Source organism: Callorhinus ursinus, unplaced genomic scaffold, assembly GCF_003265705.2.
Source record: "Callorhinus ursinus isolate GAN/ISIS: 27379988/994484 unplaced genomic scaffold, GSC_fseal_2.0 scaffold55, whole genome shotgun sequence".
Classification (NCBI taxonomy): domain Eukaryota; kingdom Metazoa; phylum Chordata; class Mammalia; order Carnivora; family Otariidae; genus Callorhinus; species Callorhinus ursinus.
This window is the reverse complement of record NW_027397117.1, coordinates 6,332,154-6,355,181: the sequence shown is the minus strand read 5'-3', so window position 1 is coordinate 6,355,181 and position 23,028 is coordinate 6,332,154. Positions and strand designations below refer to the sequence as shown.

The following is a 23,028-nucleotide window of genomic DNA, read 5'->3' as shown; positions in this document are numbered from 1 at the left end:
TCTGATGACCATCAGGCATCCCTGCACTTCAGGTGCTCAGCAGTGATGCTCAGCAAGGTTTTCTAACTGATTCATGGACCAGAACACCTGGAAATCATGGGCTTGTCCGGCCTAATGGTTATGGAAGACCATTAAATCCTGATATGTTTACTTCTGTTATATGAAATAGCACAGTTTTACTCATAAAATACCTTATTATGTTACATATTTAAAAACAAATAAAAGATGGTGTCCTCCTCAGAATGAGCTGCTGAGCTAAAGCTTATCCACAGTTGATAGTTTTTCTACTCCTATTTGTTACTTAATTACACAATATGGTAAAGCTCACGAAATACATGCACTAGAAAAACATATATCTAAGATCATTTTACCCACTTACTTGATTCTATTTCCCAATTTTTCGGTTGGAAAAAGAGCATCATTTGAATATAGACAGTGAAATGGCTTAGTGTAGCTCACAGGAAACCAGTCTGTCTTTTTAAATTTATTTGAGAATGAAAGAGGTGTCACAAGTGGGGAGCGGGGGGGAGGGCAGAGGGAGAAGCAGACTCCTCACCGAGCAGGGAGCCCGACGCGGGACTTGATCCCAGGACCCCCGAGATCATGACCCGAGCCAAAGGCAGATGCTCAACCAAATGAGCCACCCAGGCACCCAGGAAAGCTGTTTTGATGGAGCTAAGCTGGATGAACCACTGGTCTCAGGATCATGTAAATGTCTCCAAGCTCTGACTCATAGATAACCAAACCTCCACAGACTTACAGACTTACAGTTCCTGTCAGAAATGCCCAAAAAGAGCCACAATTTAACCTTATGCCTTGAGTTTATACTGACCAACACAATGATTAGCACGAATCATCTCTCTCTGTTGTATGAACCGTACTCAAAGCTCTTCCACTGTCTGTTGTTCATCTCATTAGATAATAAAATAACAAAAGCAGAGAGGAAAAAATAGAGACTAATTTCCATTTTTTGTACAGGCTGCAGGAAACTCAGCCCAACTTTTCTGCCCCCTTGTTTTTTGGGGGGCCTAGGTTGTCGGGTATAATTGTCTTCTTCCCTTCCCTAAACTCTTTATTTCATGCTTAGTGCTCTTTTGTTTTACTGGTTTCATACCTTATATGGAATCTTTTATGAGAAATGCCCTAAAATCTGAGAATTTATACAAAATTGAAGGGCACAGATTTCCTAAGGCCTTTGTGTCCACAGACTTCAATAGCAGCTTGAAAAGGTAGACAATTAAAAACTTGCTCTATCTTAATGTATGCTGTTTAAAGCCCATGTTTCCTGCAGATGGTCATCTCCAAGGAGGCCAGCGTAGGTGTGTTTTGATTTTTAACCTGCACTGCCTAGCTAACTCCCTGCATTATTCAAAGTTTTAACAAGTGTTTTAATTAATGAATGAATGCTTATGTGTCACTTGTCATGAATGTAAGTAATCAAAGTATATTGTTTTACTCAAGAAAATTCCAAGTAGAATTTCTTACTGAACTTGAGCCTTTCTACTAAAAGGGAAATTGGAGAGAATCCAAATTCAGTATTTTTATGAACTCAAAGATGTGACCTACATTACTATAAATCATACATAAGGAAGGATTTTTATATGGTGAAATGTCTTTTTCAAAAGAGGGAAATCACAGAGGTGTGACTTCGGTGGGCATCTTCATTTATCACTGGTGGCAACATGAACTGGGACACTCTGAAGTGAAATGTGACAATCCATAGCACATTTTATTTTTTTTTTATTTATTTTTATTTATTTATTTGAGAGACAGAGAGAGAGAGAGAAACAGCATGAGAGGGGAGAAGGTCAGAGGGAGAAGCAGGCTCCCCGCTGAGCCGGGAGCCCGATGCGGGACTCGATCCCGGGACTCCGGGATCATGACCTGAGCCGAAGGCAGTCGCTTAACCAACTGAGCCACCCAGGGGCCCCTCCATAGCACATTTTAAAAAGACCTTCATTTCCTTTTACTGAATAATCACACAAGGATATATGTATTCCAAAGAAATAATCATTGAAATACATCATTCATAACGATGAAATGAAAACAAAATCCAAATATCCAAAATATCATTAGGCCAATAATGGTATTATCAATATAACAGGATACTGTGTAGTCATTAAAAACTAGCCTATGGAAGACCACTTAAGAACCTTGAAGAAACATTACGTGAGATACAGAAAGAAGATCGGAATGCTTATACTAAAATATATTAAGATGGGTGACCTCTCAACTTCATTATAAACACAATTTTTATTTTTTTCCTTTCAAATTTTCTACATTTTCTGAAATCTCTAGAATGCAACTTTGTCGCTGCCATAATCAACAAACCAAAAAATTCTATTAAAAGAGTGCCTTTGGGTATTACCTTTTGAAAAGGGAATCAGCCTTGCTCTCACAATAGAAGCTTATGTTTCTCTGCAAGATGTCTGTAGGAGATGTTCAAAAGGCATTCAACCCCGAACTGAGCATCATCTTCAGACTTCCCCCACTCAGTCACCGTGCCCCACCCCAAATAAAAAGTTCCCGGGCAATCCCTACAGTCTGCTAACGCTTCCAGCATGTCCAGTGAAGAAATCAGCAGTCTTCACCCAGGGTAACTAGACTCTGCTGTGGGGCCCCTTGAATCACATTCAGAGACATAGCTATTGAGTAAAATGCTGAGGAATCAAAGACGCGTGAATCGGAGGCAGGAATCAAGTAAATGCAATCACCCACAGCTCCCTGGCCTCAGTGTCCTGACCTGTAAATGGGGTCTTTAGACTACACGCATGCTGGGTGTCCACTGTGCCGTGAAGTTCCAGGGTTTTATGATAACAGTCGAAGGAATGAGACAAGTAGGGTTAATGCCGAGCGAGCAGAGGGCCCCTGCTTCTGCTCATGGTATGACTTGCAGGGATTACCTTGCTCTAGGCAGGAAAGTGGCAGCAGATGTCTGCAGTGCTGGTGATGGGCATAAACTGCAGGGAGGAATCAAAATGCCATGCCCTGAGATCTAAGGAGGGGGCGTGCTGAGGCAGGCGCCAGCGGGCTGAGCAGTCAAAGGAGGAAAACAGGGCCCAGTCAAAGAATGTGGTTAGCGCAGAAAGAAGCTGTTGGTACCTCCTCTTCCTGTGTCATACCACAGTCCCCAGAGAAAAAGGAAATGGCAGCATTAAAGTCTAAAAGAAGAGATAAGGAGGAAAAAAAAATAGATGTTTTTCTAGTTCTTGCTCTGGGATGGGTGAAGAGAGCAGAAGCATGCAGGACACCAGTAAAACCCTTCTGGAAATAAGGGAACATGTGCAATGCAGATTGAGAGGCCTGTTTCTTATACAGGAAATGGGGCCATAAGGTGACCCTCATAAATCTCTAAATTATGTTGCATTCTCTGGGGTGTCTTCTACCTACAACTGCTGTAGTGTCCAAGGTGATTCGAACAGATAGAGTCTCTTGTCTTTTCTGAGTTACTATGATGGCAAACCAAACAAGAACAGGGTGTGTGGGGGGGGGGAAAGCACCAGAACCCAAACAGTGATTATGTGATGGTCTGGGAAATGCGGCGGGATGGTGCGTGTGTGCATGTGTGTGTGTGTGTGTGTGCGACTGCGCGTGTTTGTATGTGCCTGCATGTGCAAGTGCATCCTCTCCCAGTTGCTAGATCAACTTCAGCTCCCTTCTCTTACCCAACGGAGCTCACTTGGGGATGACCGTCTGCCTTCCAAGAACTGCTTCTGTCCTTCAACAGGTAATTAATGCAAGCCCATTACAGATCCCTGGGGACCCTGGTAAGGGAAGGAGGGCAGAGGGCTGAAAAAGGCATCAACTGAAAGGTCAGAAACCTCATGAGGACAGGAAAGACACTGAGCCTGGTAAAATAAGTAGGAAGCAGTCGCTATTTGTCACTCCCTGCTAATTCTAAGAGGAGGGGAAAGGGTGACGTGCGGGTGGCTATTACCCTGCCTGCTCGGGAACACAGGACACAGGGCAGGGTGAGCATAGGAGGAAGTCCTGCAGGCCCCTTTCCCACTTGGAGTGGTACCTAGGTTTCCCGGGCCCCAGTGTGACCCTGGAAAGAAGCATTTTGTCTCCAAAGATTCTACCCCTAAATGAGCACAGCCTCGCTGATAAACTCTGCACAGCCATGGGAGAGCTCCAAGGAAACTGCTCATTAAGGCACAGATTGAATGCTGACTGGTAAAGAGGAAGGGCATACGAGGACATGAGGGAAATGATAGTCAAAGGAAACACCTTCAGAAAAGAGTCACCAGGCATGTATGTGCAGAAACACACACATTCTTCACTCGCATGTCCACTCACTCTCTCCAGGCGCCTCAGAAGAGCTCAGAGGAGCAGGGAGAGAAAGTTAGGCAGCAGGCAGAAAAAAAAAATGAGCCCAGACAGAATTCCCAATAGCACCTGACTGGTACAACTCCAGCGTTCTTACCCCAAGCCCCCAGGTCGGCCATCCTTAGAGTAACGACCACACTAATGCAACCTCATGGCTTGATTACTGAACTCACCCTACAGAGTGGCGGATGGATGGCCAGGAGAACACGGGCAAGAGGAGAGGAAGAAAGCAAGAGGAGTTTTAGGGGACAGAAGGAATAAAAAAGGATGCAATGAATTAACTGAAGGAGAAAGTAGCAGGAACATACATTTGAAGATATTTTTCAATGACTAAAACACTAATGCAAGTTACAAGCAAGTTAAAAGAGTATCAAGGCAATTTAGTATAACTGTGACTTATTGTGAGTTCTATAAACCTAATCAATGCCTTTGGTTTTCAGGACACTGCACAAACGCTGGAGCACTATGAATTAATATTACAAGTGTCTGTCAAACTTTCTTTTTGGGATTTGGAATGGTTTCTCTTTTAAAATGTATGTTGGTATCCAAATATCATCATTCATTATGAAAATCTACAAAATGTAAGCCATCATACTACGTAGCTTGACTGCATTAAAAGTTACTAAGATTACAGGAAGCAAGATGGTGGACGAGTAGGAGACCTGGATTTCGTCTGGTCTCAGGAATTCAGCTGAATAGGGATCAAACCATTCTGAACCCCTACGAACTCAACAGGAGATCGAAGAAAAGCACAGCAACAAGACTCTGAACAAAAAAGCGACCACTTTCTGGAAGGTAGGACTTGCAGAGAAGTGAATCCGAGGCGATATTTGGGAAGACAGACGGCGGGGGAGGGGCCTCCGTGGGCCGCTTCTGGCAAGTGATAGAGCCGCGGAGCACAAAATCGGAACTTTTAGAAGTCAGCTCCGCTAAGGGACAACGCTCCAGTGGCTAAGTGGGGGGTGTGGAACCCTCCTGGGACAGTGTGGACTCAGGACCCTCAGGGTCACAGAAAGACCGGGGGTGCCTGAGTGCGCCAGAGCTCCCGGGTATCAGAGCCTGGAAGCTGGCTGCAGAGACAGAGCCGAGGCGCGGGCTCTCAGCTCGGGGTTGCCATGAACTGTGATCCGTGGCACAGTCAGGCCACTACTCCTCCAACAGGGACCCAACAAGCGGCAGATCAGGGGAGACTCCCCTTCCTCCCCAGGGAGGAGCGGTGCGGGAGCGCACAGCAGGGATCTGCCGGGTTTGGAGACTCCACACGGGGTCGTGCACCAGAGACAGAAACACTCGGAGACAGGCCGGATGAGCAGAGTGTGACCGGAGACCGGGGAGACGGGAGTGACTGACTGCTTTTCTCTGGGGGCGCACTGAGGAGCGGGGCCCCGAGTTCTCAGCTCCTCCGGGGCAGAGACTGGGAGGCTGCCCTTTTCACTCTCGTCCTCCAAACCTGTACGGAAAGCTTGCAGGGAACAAAAGCTCCTGAGAGCAAACCGGAGCAGATTACTTAGCCCGGGCCGACAAGGGCGGGGCAATTCCGCCTCCGGCAAAGACAATTGGGAACCTCGGCAACAGGCCCCTCCCCCAAAAGATCAGCAAGAACAGCCAGCCAAGACCAAGTTTACCAACCAACAAGTTTACCAATTGATGAGAACGGCAGGAACCAATTAAAAGACAAAGGCTATCAGATTGGATAAAAAAAACCAAACCCCTCGATATGCTGTCTGCAAGAGACTCATTTAAACCCAAAGACGCCCCCAGATTGCAAGTGAAGGGGTGGAAAACCATTTACCATGCTAATGGACACCAAGAGAAAGCTGGGGTGGCAATTCTTATATCAGACAAATTAGATTTTAAACCAAAGACTGTAATAAGAGATGAGGAAGGACACTATATCCTACTTACAGGGTCTTTCCACCAAGATCTAACAATTGTAAATATCTATGCCCCTAACATGGGAGCAGCCAATTATATAAGGCAATTAATAACAAAAGCAAAGAAACACATTGACAACATTACAGTAATAGTGGGGGACTTTAACACCCCCCTGACTGAAATGGACAGATCATCTAAGCAAAAGATCAACAAGGAAATAAAGACTTTAAATGACACACTGGACCAAATGGACTTCACAGACATATTCAGAACATTCCATCCCAAACCAGCAGAATACACATTCTTCTCTAGTGCCCATGGAACACTGTCCAGAAGAGGTCACATCCTAGGTCAGAAATCAGGTCACACCCAGTACCAAAAGACTGGGATCATTCCCTGCATATTTTCAGACCGCAATCCTTTGAAACTAGAACTCAATCACAAGAGGAAAGTCAGAAAGAACTCAAACACATGGAGGCTAAAGTGCATCCTACGAAAGAATGAATGGGTCAACCAGGAAATTAAAGAAGAACTAAAAAAACTTCATGGAAACAAATGAAAATGAAAACACAACTGTTCAAAATCTTTGGGATACAGCAAAGGCAATCTGGAGAAGAAATTATATAGCAATACTAGCCTTTCTCAAGAAACAAGAAAGGTCTCAAATACACAACCTAACCCTACACCTAAAGGAGCTGGAGAAAGAACAGCAAAGAAAGCCTAAACCCAGCAGGAGAAGAGAAATCATAAAGATCAGAGCAGAAATCACTGAACTAGAAACCAAAAGAACAGTAGAACAGATCAACGAAAGTAGGAGCTGGTTGTTTGAAAGAATTAACAAGATTGATAAACCCCTGGCCAGACTGATCAAAAAGAAAAGAGAAATGACCCACATCAACAAAATCATGAATGAAAGAGGAGAGATCACAACCAACACCAAAGAAATACAAACAATTATAAGAACATATTATGAGCAACTCTATGCCAGCTATTAGATAACCTGGAAGAAATGGGTGCATTCCTAGAGATGTATCAACTACCAAAATTGAACCAGGAAGACATGGAAAACCTGAACAGACCTATAACCACTAAGGAAATTGAAGCAGTCATCAAAAATCTCCCAACAAACAAAAGCCCAGGGCCAGATGGCTTCCCAGGGGAATTCTATCAGACACTTAAAGAAGAATTAATACCGATTCTCCTGAAACTGTTCCAAAAAATAGAAAAGGAAGGAAAACTTCCAAACTCATTTGATGAGGCTACCATTACCTTGATCCCAAAACGAGACAAAGACCCCATCGAAAAGGAGAATTATAGACCAATATCCTTCATGAACATGGTTGCAACAATTCTCACCAAAACACTAGCCAGTAGGATCTGACAGTATATTAAAAGGATTATTCACCACAACCAAGTGGGATTTATCCCTGGGCTGCAAGGTTGGTTCAATATCCACAAATCAATCAACGTGATACATTAACAAAAGAAAGAACAAGAATCATATGATCCTCTCAATAGATGCAGAAAAAGCATTTGACAAAGTACAGCATCCTTTCTTGATCAAAACTCTTCAGAGTACAGGGATAGAGGGTACATACCTCAATATCATAAAAGCCATCTATGAAAAACCCACAGCAAATATCATTCGCAATGTGGAAAAACTGAGAGCTTTCCTCCTAAGGTCAGACAGAATGGGAGAAAATATTTGCAAATGACATATCAGATAAAGGGCTAGTATCCAAAATCTATAAAGAACTTATGAAACTCAACACCCAAAGAACAAATGATCCAATAAAGAAATGGGCAGAAGACATGAACAGACATTTTTCCAAAGACATCCAAATGGCTAACAGACACATGAAAGAGTGCTCAACATCACTCGGCATCAGGGAAATCCAAATCAAAACCTCAATGAGGTATCACCTCACACCAGTCAGAATGGCTAAAATGAACAAGTCAGGAAATGGCAGATGTTGGCAGGGATGCGGAAAAAGGCAAACCCTCCTACATTGGTGGTGGGAATGCAAGCTGGTGTAGCCGCTCTGGAAAACAGTGTGGAGGTTCCTCAAACAGTTGAAACTAGAGCTACCATACGACCCAGCAATTGCACTACTGGGTATTTACCCCAAAGATACAAACGTAGGGATCCAAAGGCATACGTGCACCCCGATGTTTATACCAGCAATGTCCACAATAGCCAAACTGTGGAAAGAGCCAAGATGTCCATCGACAGATGAATGGATAAAGAAGATGTGGTATATATCCTCAATGGAATATTATGCAGCCATCAAAAGGAATGAGATCTCGCCATTTCCAACGACGTGGATGGAACTGGAGGGTGTTATGCTGAGTGAAATAAGTCAATCAGAGAAAGACATGTATCATATGACCTCACTGATATGAGGAATTCTTAATCTCAGGAAACAAACTGAGGGTTGCTGGAGTGGTGGGGGGTGGGAGGGATGGGGTGGCTGGGTGACAGACATTGGGGAGGGTATGTGCTACGGTGAGCACTGTGAATTGTGCAAGACTGTTGAATCACAGATCTGTACTTCTGAAACAAGTAATACAGTGTATGTTAAGAAAAAAAAAGAAGATAGCAGGAGGGGAAGAATGAAGGGGAGTAAGTCAGAGGGGGAGACGAACCATGAGAGAGGATGGACTCTGAAAAACAAACTGAGGGTTCTAGAGGGGAGGGTGTGGGAGGATGGGTCAGCCTGGGGATGGGTATTAAGGAGGGCACGTTCTGCACGAAGCACTGGGTGTTATATGCAAACAAGGAATCATGGAACGCTACATCAAAACTGATGATGTCATGTATGGTGATTAATGTAACATAATAATAATAAAAAAAAAAAGTTACTAAGATTACAGCCGACTGGGGAGGGTAGGATGGAGGCAGCGGGAGAAAACACAGAATCGTCCCTTTAGAACCTCACGATGCCTCACTCTCTAAGGCCCAACTTTATGTGCTCAAGAAAGACTACTATTTTAAGATATTCTTTTTCTATTTAAAGACAAAAAGCTCCTGAAAACCATGAAACTCAGTAAGAAAGATCAACACACACTGAAAACACTTCATGCCTCTGAGAAGTATAAAAATTAAAGAGGTAGGAGTCTGAAATTTTATACCTACTTATAAAATTTCTAAAAAAACCATTTTTATGTACTAATAATGAACAATAGCCTTGAATATATACAATTCCATCACTCAGGAAACATTCAGGATATTATTTTGAACAGAAATGTAATATGCTTGCTGAGTTTTCTCCCCTCTTCACACTTCAATATATATGGTATGGGTACAATCATGCACACCATAAAATATAATTTGGAACTTATAGGAAACCTCAGTTTGAATTAAGGCCTAAATGATCATACAAATAATTTTTTTAAAAAGACGTACTGAATTACCCTAAGTCCAAAACGTAATCCAAACTAACAGCTAAAAGATCTTGGCAGACAAGTTTAATGAAGAAAAAAACCTGCCATCAGAATCTCAAGAACTTGAGAAGTTGGTGTTTTTAGAAACAGTTTAAACACAAGATGATTAAACTTCCCCTTATGATCTTTGCAATATCCCTTACAATCCTACTTATTTGTTTAGTAAATTAATGAGGTTTTGCAGTATTGCTGAGGATATTACGTGTCTACTTCCCAAAAGTTTACCCTTTAGAAGTCTTTCTACATTGTAACGTAAGAAAATGTAAGCCTCTGTGTACAGTAACAGGTGAGAAATAGTTCCTGGAATGCTGTACTCAGTTGCTTCCCAAAACATCATTCTTTGGCTAAAATCAACCAGTCAGGATACAACAGATGTTGGTGAGGATGCAGAGAAAGGGGAAACCTCTTACACTGTTGGTGGGAATGCAAGCTGGTGCAGCCACTCTGGAAAACAGTATGGAGATTCCTCAAAAAGTAAAAAACAGAGCTACCCTAAGATCCAGAAATTGCACTACTAGGTATTTATCCAAAGGATACAAACATAGTGATTCGAAGGGGCACATGCACCCCAATGTTTATAGCAGAAATATCAACAATAGCCAGATTACAGAAAGAGCCCAAATGTCCATTGACTGATGAATGGATAAAGAAGACGTGGTATAATAAATACGATGGAATACTACTCAGCTATCAAAAAATTAAAAAAAAGAAATCTTACCATTTGCAATGTGGACGGAACTAGAGGGTACTGTGCTAAGCAAAATAAGTCAATCAGAGAAAGACAATTATGATTTCACTCATGTACAGAATTTAAGAAACAAAACAAATGAATATAAGGGAAGAGAGGGAAAAACAAAATAAGACAAAATCAGAGTGGGAGACAAACTATAAGAGACTAAACTCTAGGAATAAACAGGGTTGCTGGAGGGGAGGTGGGTGGGGGGGATGGGGTAACTGGGTGATGGGCATTAAGGAGAGTACTAGGTGTAATGAGCACTGGGTGTTACATACAACTGATGAATCACTAAACTAAACCTCTGAAACTAATAATACACTATATGTTAATTAACTGATTTTACATAAAATAAAACAACAACAACAACAACAAACATCATTCTTCCCTGAACATTGTTGACACTGCTGGCTTGATGATTTTAATAGGAGCTGAACAGTCTCCAAAAAAATACCCGAAAGATGAGTTCTACTAACATGTTTTGGTGAAAGAATTAGTAAAAATCAAGGCTGCTGTGTGCTGAAAAGCCCTGGTGACATTCCTGAGGCATATGCACTCTTTTGTATTAATGTTTACATTAACCCTCTTAAAATCCGCAGGCAGGCACACTAAGGTCCATGTGTCCTGCTGGATGAGAGTATGCTGCAATACTTTCCTAACATGGAAAAGGAGGAGATGCACTAAATATGATGTCCCAACCACAATGTTATTAGACAGCTGGCTCTCAGGTTTCATCTGCCTCTAATGACATTTAAACACACCAAACCATGCACGCACGTGCACACACACACACACACACACACACACACACACATGCATGATACAGCACACTCCACCTGTATGTATAAAATGACCTGCCATATAAGGTGCTTATTTTTCTTTATAAGTTAAGATAATCATAACACTTTTTGGACCCAAGGATTTCTGTATCACTGTGAGATCATATGTCAGACTGTGTGTTGTGGTCTCTAATTTACGGGGCGGGGGGAAACCCAATATGGCATCTAGACGTTAAGTCTTAAAAAGACTGGCTGCTCACTCAAATCAAAAAAGGACATTAAAAAACAAAACCCCCCAAACACCTAAGCCAAACTTCAGAGATACTGATTAAGTAGGTCTGAGTTGAAACCATAGGATATAAGTATTTGTGCAAGTTCCTAGCTGTTCAGCCACCAGGTTTGGAAACCCTGGGCTAGAGCAGAACAGGCACTGCAGCAGGGCAAGGGGAGAACAGGCTGAGACTGGCTCATCATTTTCTTGTTGAGGATTTAGGGTGGCAGCAGAAATGTGCCCAGTGCACACTCGGTGAGGTCTTGCACAAACTCAGTGAAGATGCAAAGCGTGCTCACTTTCAAGCATCTATTTTGGAGAGCAGGACTGCCTCCCTCACGAGCTGGTGAGAGGAGAGACGGTATGTGTGGGGCACAGAGAGGAAGGAGAAGCAGCCAGGTAATGTACCTACAGCAAATGAGAACCCAATCATAATCATTTCAGAATGCTGCAAGAATGTACTCTGAACTCAAGGTCTGAGAAGATGTTTGGTGTTTAACATGTGAGTCATCATGTGTCAAAAGAAAATGAATAGAGTTGGCCTTCAGGCACAAGGAAGAGGCTGTAGGTAAGGTTACCTAAATATGCCAAAGGAGTCTGGAGGCAGAAAAACATGGTGGGTTATAAAAGGAAGAACAGAGTGGAGGGGGAAAAAAAAAAAAAGAAAAGAAAAAAATTCCATTCCATCTGTGCAGCTCTGAGCCTAAAACATGGCAATCTTTATTTGGAAAAAAGTTAATGAAGATTATGGAACACGAAATGACTTTTCATCAACTTATTTCTCTAAAAGAAGCATGAATTTGCATTTTCATTGAACTGATCAAATGTTATCTAAGAATTGCTTAATTGCCTTAATGGTTTAATTCTATTTGCTGCCAATCTGATTAGCAAAGTGTGTGTCTGTGTGTGCGCCCGTGTGGGCTGGCACTAAATGGGAGGGTGAAACCTATTACTGAAAGAACAGCAACGTGGAGCTGGCTGGCTTTTGGTTAATTGAGAAACCATGAGTGGTGTGAGGAGGTCACCGTATCGTTTATTTTAATTTTCTTCTCTCCTGTCTTCCCAGTCACTTGTTCATCTCAGGAACTCGCTTTAGATTTGAGACCGCTAAGAGCATGTGTTAATTTGGGTTAAGGAGAAGGTGAGCCCAGGTATTACTGCCAGTGTAGCAATTTAATAGGAATCTGGATATAATTTTAATAGATCCTTTGAGTCTCAGTCAGACATAGTTAATATGGATTGGGGAAACATCTTGTAGAAGTTAATACATACATTAATCTCTTGGGAACTTGCAACAATGCATAGCCTAAAAGAATAAAAATAATCTCTTCCAACCTGCACAGGAGTGTCCATTGATAAAAGCCCTAGAATCACTGCATTGGGGCAGGGTAAAAGCACCAGACCTCACATCAGGAACCAGTTCTGACCTTGGCGGAAGTCACATTCTGTCTCTGTGTTTCAGTGTTCTTAACTTCAAACTGCAGTGAGTGGCTTTAAATTTGTTTTTGAAAGAGGCCTTAGGGCTCATAAGTGTATCTCAGGACCTGCCCAGGAAGTTCAAGGGAAGCTGGGCAGAGGAGATTCTATGCCCAGTTCTGAGCTCCCCAATCACCCTCTCATTTAACTGTACTTTGATCAGTTTGCAGTATTGATATGCTAAACAAGATTTGGGTTGGAAAAAAAATTTTTTTTGTTAAAAAGTATTAGATAACCACTGGAATAGATGAGCTCTAAGATTTCTGTACAGTTTTAATAAAGTCTTCCGTATGGGGGCGCCTGGGTGGCTCAGCTAGTTAAGCATCTGACTCATTATTTTGGCTCAGGTCATAAAAGCCTCTTGACTTTTAATTTCGGCTCTAGTCATGATCTCATGGGTCTTGAGATCAAACCCTGTGCTTGGCACTCCACTCAGCAGGGAGTCTGCTTGAGATTCTCCCTCTTCCTCTGCCCCCCCCCCACCTGCATGGACTCTCTCTGTCAAATAAATACATGGTTACTAACTAACTAACTAACTAACTAAATAAATAAATAAATAAATAGACTTCCCTCAGAACACCCTGTTTCTTCTGCAAGGAAAATTCATCTTCCTCTTCACAACCTTCTGAGCTCCAGCTTCCTGAAGACTTAAACCAAATGCATCTTTTCTATGAAACCTCCCTCAATAGGAAGCTTTGCTATAGAGGAGGCTTCTTTGCTGGAAAGCAATTCTGTGGCCAAAGGACACACTTTACTAAGCTGAAGATACTATGTAGACCGGTGATTCGGTCAGGGATCCTGGGTGATTAAGGATAAAAGTAGACCCAGGACAATATACATGTCAACAGCCTTAATAAGTTCATTTCTTTTGATGCAGCAACAGCACTCACAGAAATTTCTCCTAACAAAATAATGAGAGATACGTATAATGACTTACTACAGGAGGCTCATCTCCACATGGCTGATAAAGTGGTAAGGGTGAAAAATTAGAAAAAACTCAATGCAGAAGCAAAAGTCAAATACATGCACAACAACAGTTAAACAAACTTCATACTCTGAAGTAACACATAGTCATTAATTATCATGTTTTGGAAAAATAACTCATGATGCAGAAAGATGCTGATTATATAATGTTGAGCAGAGAGGGCAGGGCATAAAACTATATACAGAATATGCTGACAGTGCTGTTATTCATTATATCTACTCAAAGGAAACATAACAAGAGTAGTAAGTGATTGTTCCTTTAATTTTCTTCATTACACTTTGTGTTTTTCAAAACTTAAAAATACTTTTTGCTATTACTATAATAAATAGAAGTGATTCTGAGTATCTAGCAAAGCAGCAAACATGTCATCTGTTAAAGTAAACGTAAAAGCGATTTTGTTTCCATCAACTTTCTCTAATTCTTCAACCACATGATACTTCTGAAACGATAAATGTGTGGGGAGTCTAAATCTACTACTGTAAGAACTTTGAAGACAAGAGTCTCAAATGTCTAAAGAAGCTGACCTTAAGTAGTGTGAGGGAAGACTCCTCTAGAAATGGGTTCTAAGTTCCACCACAGACTAGCTACAAGGCTCAGAAAATAGTGTCATGCCATTTCGTCTTTTGCAAAGGAAACGCATGCATCTTAATATTTTTTTCTATCCCCAGTGTTTAGAACACTGGAAGTTATCAGTGATGTATGTTAATTATTGAGTGGACCGACAGATATAAGGGTGAGTAGATAGATGGAGTGAATGAACTATAATGAAAGACTACGGAGAAAGATGAATTAAAGTCTTAGGCTTCTTGACTCAACTCTTTTTTTTTTTTTTTTTTTTTTTAGATTGACTCAACTCTTAAAATGTATATTATGAACTTGAGGCCACCAAACTTGAACCTTAAATAGGAAGTAGTCTGTGTTCTTTTCTATCCTTCCAAGCTAAGGTCATGGACCTTCACAGATGCCATCAACAACTGAGACTAACACCAAAAGGAAACCTCAGATTTCACAATTAAGTTATGAACTGGAATCACTGTCTACGAAGGGGTAGTGAAAGTCAGAGTGGGAACAGCTGAGCTGGAACAAAGGCAATCCGGTAACATTTTGAGGATCAAAGACAGCAGATCAAGACTTCACTGAAAGAAATATGCAGCAGGGAACAGTATTCAGGATGCAAACGGGAGCTTCAAACCCAAAACACAACAAAAAAGCAAAATCTATAAAGGGCATCTGGCCTGAGATAGAACTGAGGTTAAAAAAAAAAAACAAAACAGTGAGGAGTAGGAGTCAACATTCCAGAACAACATGGACAAGATTCCCCAAATAACCTCAAAGCTGTGGCCTCCGCTGAGTATGAGGTAGAACAGACTGAAACAGCTCATCTTGGTCATCCAGGCAGGGTGTGACCAGAGTAAGACACTCATTTCTTGGAGGCCACCAGAGAGATGGATATATGCCATATGGAAGCACATAAGATCAGTGATTAAGCCCCATCTTAAAGGACCCCTAACTTGCAACCAGGGCATAAAAAATAAAACGAGGCTGTCTGCTATTCCCATAAACTCCCAGTTCTATTTTATGAGCAGGAAGAAGAAAAACAAGAGAATTCTTTAGCCTTCATCTTTCTGGTTATCAAAGCTTTTCTGAGTTATGCCACCAGCTATGACTGCTCTCTTTTACACAGTGAAACCATTTCTAAGTGAGTAGCCTAGTAAATTTAGAGAAGTAAACTATTCTTGCATATGTCTTCAAGTTCTATAATGGAAGATAAATCCTGTTAGCCTGGGCATGGCGAGGTAATTATTCCAACTGCTATATTTCTGTGGAACAAACAAAACCATTCCTGGCTTACACATTTCCTATTTAATGGCAAAGGGAAGAAATACGGTGCTCACCATGCCCAGAGCACCGGCTGTCACAGACCAGTGGCAACAGAATGGAAGAGAGGCCTGGTCAATTATCACCCCTGGATATCAAAGTCCTCTGGGGTGCATGTGGTCATATCTGCCTGTCCAAACCAGCCTGTAATGGAATGGTGCTGAGCGAGAAGCAAAGGGAAAACTATCATGGTAGGAACATCAGGGCATTTTGGATGCAAAGCAGAAGCTTATCTTTTTTACTGTTGCAGCTCCAGAGAAAATCAATTTTGACACAGAACTGCCACTTTACAAGCAAATAACTATACTTTCCAATAACCTAATCTGTGCAAAGCCTACTGAAAATTCCCCAAAGAACCAGTAGTTAAAACCTCCATTAAATCAAAGGGTTTAATATGGGAAGGGAAGAGAGGATGTAGTTTGACTTGGGAATGTAATGGACTCAGTGGGAAAATAAATATGTTGTTTTATGTGTACAGTTACAGAATATGAGAACACGGCATTCATTTCAAAGGGAATTCTCTTGCTGTGCAACTTATTCCTAAACAGATGTGATTTTTGCTTATTCAAAAACATTTAGGTAACAATTACAGCATAATAAATTATAATTGCCATCATCTTCCAGCTACGTAATGCTTTCTATGCAAACACAAAGAAAAGGCAATTACGTAGAACCGTAAAACGCATATTCAGGTAGGTTCTGCAACCTAGATTCGAATAATCTACATTATTCTCACATAAACACTGCATTGTGCCTCATATATATCCTACTACGGAGTGTGGAAACTACCTAGCAAATAACTAAAGTTTGTTAATCACCGGCTCAAACAGTCCCCAGCAGGCGAGTTTTTGGGGTAGTAGGAATGCCTTCCAGCCCTCAGATAGCTTCCTTGAGAGTCTTTACATCTAACGCTCCACCGTACACAGCATCAAGCCACTGGCCACCCGAATGCAAATACTCCAAAGAGAGGTAGAACATTATGCAGGTAGCATTGTTTTTTACATCTGAGAATCATTAAAAGACCGGATTTTGGATAGGACAGTGGGCTGAGGGCAGGGAGGGGTAGGACACTAATTAACCAGACGCTCTGATGGCAAGAAGGATGTGGAAGGGACAGTGATTCTGAACAGAGGACATTAGTGTGCAATTTGAAAGGGAATATGCCCAGTAGGATCGGGCCAAAGAAATGTTTCTAACATTCACGTATTCGTCCAGACCCCCATCCCCTTTGTAACAATTTGTAATTTCACTTGGGGAAAGAGTTCAGGCATGATGATGGAATGGAAATACCCTCATTCTGACAAAGGATTGTCCTTTATCTTTCAAATTCACTAGGAAACATCTTGGGTGGGTAGAATGATGAGTAAGACAGTGGACAGTTTGTCCTCAGATGAACAAGCTTTTTCCAAGTAACCGATAAACCAAATGAACGGATGAAAGTGGGAGTTAAGAAAACTGTTTTACTTGTAGCTACTACTTCCTAAACATCCTGTCTTAGGAAGTGGATAAGCCGTCCTTAGCTCTATACCACACAACATCCATGCCACCGACATCTATGGAGTACCTTCACATTCACTCGTTACAGTAGCCTCAGGAAATAAAACGAGGAGCACACAGCTTCCTTACCCTTGAGAGGGTCACAGCCTACAGGGGAAGACAGTGATGGGAACAAAGCACAACCACATGGACGAGGCCAGTGCTCTGATGAGGTCTGTGCAAAGGATAGAGTAAGAACAGAGAGGAGACCAATATGCCTGCTCAGAGGGGTCTCCAGAGGACTTTGCAGAGTTGTTCATTTGAAGGATACGAAGGTACTCACTAAACACACAAAGAAGAGAGAGGGGATGACATGTAAAATAGCATCTTCAAAATGAAGATAATGTGTCCGTAACAGTGCTGTGGTACCCAGAAAGTGCTTTACATCGATGATGTATGTATATCATTAACAGGAAGGTGCCCAAAGGGTTGACAAGTGTCTGTGTGGCTCTTTTCCTCAGAGGAGTACCATTCTGATTGAGGCTCCATCGGAGCATTAAGTGACCAATTTAGAGCCCATTTACTAACAGAGCATTTTGAAATTCCTTCTCTAACTGAAAGATAACTGTCTCACAACCATGACTAAAGAAAACTGGAAGCAACTAGAAGAAGGTACCTGTGCATTTCTTTAATGTCTCATTTGCCACTGCCTTTCACCAAGGCCACTCAAATCCCCATCCCCTATCATGCACCGTATCCTTTATCTGGAAGTTCACACTAGCACTCAATTACTCTTTGTGTAATGGAGAACTTTAAAAGAAGAGGAAAATTTTGCCTGCTGAGTTGGTGACATGTCTAGAATATTGGGGCTGATGGTGTGCTTCCTGAAACGCTTTAATCAATTCTGACTCCTGAAGCATGCACGTGCTTTTACATAATCACAAGAAACTCTAAGACCTAAAGTCCCACTAGTGAGTGATGTTGAGTGGCTTGATCATGCTTTCCCACAAGCATTCTGGATGAGAATGTGTAGCAGATGAGGAAGACTCTGAGTAACTAAAGTCTGTGTAGGTGATATGACCATTTTAGGTCTCAGGACATGAAAAAAAGATTTAAGAACCAAACTACTTGAGTAGAGACTCTAATTGGCAAGGACTCCTATCTACACTTCCTAAACTGAGCATGATGCCTGGCATAAGGGGAACAGTCGATAAATATGTTAAAGTAGTAGAGATGAGCTGTTGAGATATCCAAAGACTACTGGTATGTCCAAAAAAATCAATTCTTAAGTCAGGAGAAATGGACAACATATAGATAATGTAAATTGGCTAAAAAAAAAAAAAAATCAGTGGTAAGTCCTGAACCAGGCTGAAAAATCTTACCACACAAATAGCCACCTTCTAAGTGTGAATGATGTTTCTGTTTATACTGCTTGACCTAGGAGAGTAGGGTGGCTTTCCATTTGGACCAAACAGTTCACCAGGCTCCATAATATATTCATAAAATAATTTGTATTGCCAGATCATCTCATTTTTCAAGCTTACTAACCTATCTTGTTCACTGGGATGGGGCAGGAGCACCAAAAGAAGGCTACATATGGATTAGAATGAGCCATATCACTTCAAAAAAGCCTCTCCTTACTTAAGCTTCAATCTGGTGCCTTCATCTTTCACCAAAGGTCAGACCTAAAACACCATGGATGTCATGTCTGAATTTTCCAGTATTCTCTAGCTGAGGACACTACCGGATATGTCCTCCAATCACCCCCTAAAAACCCATGGGATGCATTTTTATAAGAGTTTAGAATAAGGCAAAAATAAACTGCTTCCCTCCACCCTACTCCCAACACCAAAACAAGGAACTAGGTATCCTTTTTTTTTTTTTTTTAAGATTTTATTTATTTGAAAGAGAGAGAGAAGGTCCGGGGGTGGGCGGGGAGGACAGAGAGGGGCAGAGGGAGAGGCAGTATCTCAAGCAGGCTCTATGCCCAGCCTGGAGCTCACTCAGGGCTCAATATAGGGCTTGATCTCAAGACTCTGAGATCATGGGGAGCCTGGGTGGCTCAGTCGTTAAGTGTCTGCCTTCGGCTCAGGTCATGATCCCAGGGTCCTGGATCAGGTCCCACATCGGGTTCCCTGCTCGGCGGGAAGCCTGCTTCTCCCTCTCCCACTCCCCCTGCTTGTGTTCCCTCTCTCGCTGTGTCTCTCTCTGTCAAATAAATAAATAAAATCTTAAAAAAAAAAAAAAAAGACCCTGAGATCATGACCTGAGCAGACACCAAGAGTCCGTCGCTTAACCAACTACACCAGCCAGGCGCCCCTAGTTATCTTTTCTGAAAACAGGAATTATCACAGTCTTTCATTGTCCGAACTGCCAGAGACCTCCACCCCAGCATCGATTTTATCAACAATCTCAGCAACAACATGAACCTCGCAAAGTTCTTCCTCCTCCCATTCGGCCCTCACTTTTATTCCTATTTTATTAAACTTTCCAATTGCTTCAAATGCCTTCTTGAAAGCCGTGGGGTAAAAGTAACTATAACAGTAAATAAAAATATTACTTTACATATTTCTCCAATTTGTTCACATATTATTTCTCTGTTTAGTTCAAATGTAGGAATACAAAAGGTCATGCCAAGTGCATTTTTGTTCTCTATAAGCAAATAAGAGGGCTGATTGTCAAAGATGATGGAATGTTCAGCCATTGTAAAGTAATTTCCAATTGTAAAAGAAAACAACTTTTATAATATTCCACTGGAGAAATGTATATTTAGTATATAAATATATCAGCTAAAGATATAAGATATGTATGTGATTTCATACAGCAATTATCATACACATGAATAAAGAAAATAGAGCAAAATTAGACCACCTGTCTTCTGCTTAATGATTTTAAAACCTAGAGGTGAGACCGTTATTTCAAATTTATTTTAACTGCCTATTATGTTTGGTTAAGGAGATTTTTATAGCAACACACTGAAAATATACACACTATGTAATGACTTTGCTTCTTGGCAGACAGCATTCTCTTAAAGAATCTAATTTATTAGAAGAAATACTATAGTCATAACTTAATGCAGAAGAATCCCAAATGGGCAGGTTAACATTGTCAAAGGACTGGATACCTGAACTGGGATGTGGGAAGTAGAGAAAAGAGGGACAAAGGAAGGTTAAACTGATCATACCACAAATGAGGGGCAGGGAAGTATTTACTTTCTCACTGGAGTTACACTAACAGTGGTCAGTAGAATCTACATCAAACATACTTATAGTAGAAGTCAAGCGTGAGTGACCAAACTGAACCTAGATAGGAAAATAATTAGAATCCTCCAAGCAATGTGAGAACAGAAAAGAAATTATTCTTATTACTGAAAACAAGCATCATTTCCAGATTTAAGACATGCTTCCTCTCCAAGCCTGTCTTCCCTGATCTCCGGAATGGAAACATGAAAATCCCAACTGACTCTAAGTCATGTTGAGTGCCCCCAGTAGAATACTATCTGGGCAAAAAAAAAATTTTTTTAAGGTTTTATTTATTAATTTATTTGTCAGAGAGAGAGAGAGTGAGCACAAACAGGGCGTAGCAGCAAGCAGAGGGAGAAGCAGGCTCCCTGCCCTGCACAAGGAGCCAGATGCGGGGCTGGATCCCAGGACCCTGGGATCATGACCTGAGCCGAAGGCAGACACTTAACTGACTGAGCCATCCAGGCACCCCTGGGCAAAAATGTTATATTTAACATCATTAGTAATTTGTCTTATGGCCTGAGAAATTATTTTCTCTTTTACACAGAAAAACATAAACATATGATCACTGATAACAGAGATTCTGAAAGTTAGTGCCTGTTCACCTATAACACATGCTTTGACAAATCTCTTGTGATAACTTGTATGAATGTCCTACATCGCAACTCTTCATATGTAAGGTCTGTCACAAATTGCTGGTTTCTACAACTCCCTGAAATCTTGGCTTAGTTTAGCTCCTTTGCTAATATGGTGCAAGACTTGGAATAATGTCATTTTCCTCATCAGAGACAGAAGTTTATGAGCATAGTGTTAAATCACATACAAATATGCAGCCCCTTTTATTAAATTTAGTTTTCCCACTCTGAGACTCAGCATATACTGGGGAATACATAGGCTTTATATGTTTGCTTTACCTATAATAGAAGTGTGCAGATACTTCTAACATTTAATCTTTTTTTTTTTTTTTTGCTCCAGTCAATAAAAGGGAAACTTTATTGAGGCCCCAGACCCTTGGGGCTCGGGCAGGAGGCTGCCCTGCGGGCAAAGGAAGAGGGGCCTTATTTGACCTTCTTTTTGGGGCGCAGGTTGTTGGTGTGGCCGCACTTCTGCTTGCGGCAGTTGACAGCATGGGGGTGCAGGCGAGCGTAACACTTGTGGCAGATCATCTTGTCACAGTTGTATTTCTGGGCCAGCTGGCGGAGGGAAGGCTCGATGATGCCACCCCGGAGGCGAAGCACCAAGTGCAGGGTGGACTCTTTCTGGATATTATAGTCTGACAGAGTACGGCCATCTTCCAGCTGTTTGCCCACAAAAATCAGACGCTGCTGGTTAGGCGGGATGCCCTCCTTGTCTTGGATTTTGGCTTTGACATCTCAGTAGTGTCACTGGGCTCGACCTCGAGGGTGATGGTCTTGCCCGACAGGGTCTTCACAAAGATCTGCATCTCTGGGTCTGTTGGTGCGAATCCGCAAGGCCGACGCCACCAAACCACTCGACCACCTCGTTGAAGAGAAAGAGCTCTAACATTTAATCTTAACTACTAGTCTCACCTCTAACCTTGATAGGTTAAAAACTGTATCTCTAGCCTTCTAGATGAAGACAAAAAATGGGAATGAATTCTAATAGTGGCTTAGCAGGGAAGTCCACAATTACCTAACCCTCAGTACTCCAACTAACTCTGGACTTGGACCAAGACACTTGACCTTTATGAGCTTCCGCATTTCTTAATCAAAAAGGAAAAGACATAGAAATCCTAAAAGTTCTGTGAAGGAAGATTTTTCTCCATTCCCAATGTTTACTTCTCCGTTCTCTTCCTCCATACCTACCCCCAAGAATATTGGCAAGAGGACTCAAAGAATGACCTCTTAATGTTTCTGTGTCAGGTAGAAGCAGCAGTCCCCATCACATTCCGCAGTCTTTCCAACAAAGTAGGTTATCAGTAAGCCTTTGCAGAATGAGTGAATGAATGAATGCATGCAAGAAAAGAAGTGGGGCCACAGGGATCAGAATTTTCCTTCCTGGTCTCAGAATACTCTCAAGGACAGCACAGGATTCTTACCAGATTACACCCACTTAACATACCTTTGATCACATGGGCAGTGACTCATTTTATATCCACTTCAATTTCTGTCAATCCCACATGTTAACCTATTCAAATGAGGACTTTAAGAGGATTCTTAAATATTTTGTGCTTCAGGGGGCGGAGCAAGATGGTGGAGGAGTAGGAGACCTAGATTTCGTCTGGTCTCAGGAATTCAGCTGGATAGGGATCAAACCATTCTGAACACCTATGAACTCAACAGGAGATCGAACAGGAGAGTAGCAACAACTCTCTGAACAGAGAAGCGACCACTTACTGGAAGGTAGGGCGTGCGGAGAAGTGAATCCGAGGCGATATTCGGGAGGATAGACGGCGGGGGAGGGGCCTCCGCCGGCCGCTTCTGGCAAGTGATAGAGCCGCGGAGCACAAAATCGGACCTTTTAGAAGTTGGCTGGCGGAGGGACGTCGCTGCAGTGGCTAAGCGGGGGTGGGGGGGGGG

General features: G+C 42.0%; 1 protein-coding gene and 1 pseudogene across 5 annotated transcripts in view; both read right to left on the bottom strand.

Annotated features, from left to right (window-relative positions):
* The window catches only part of AUTS2 (activator of transcription and developmental regulator AUTS2), a 1,158,197-nt gene that overhangs the window by 431,370 nt on the left and 703,799 nt on the right, over positions 1-23,028 (bottom strand). The window lies entirely within an intron of this gene.
* LOC112817418 (ubiquitin-ribosomal protein eL40 fusion protein-like) lies at positions 21,545-21,998 on the bottom strand (annotated as a pseudogene).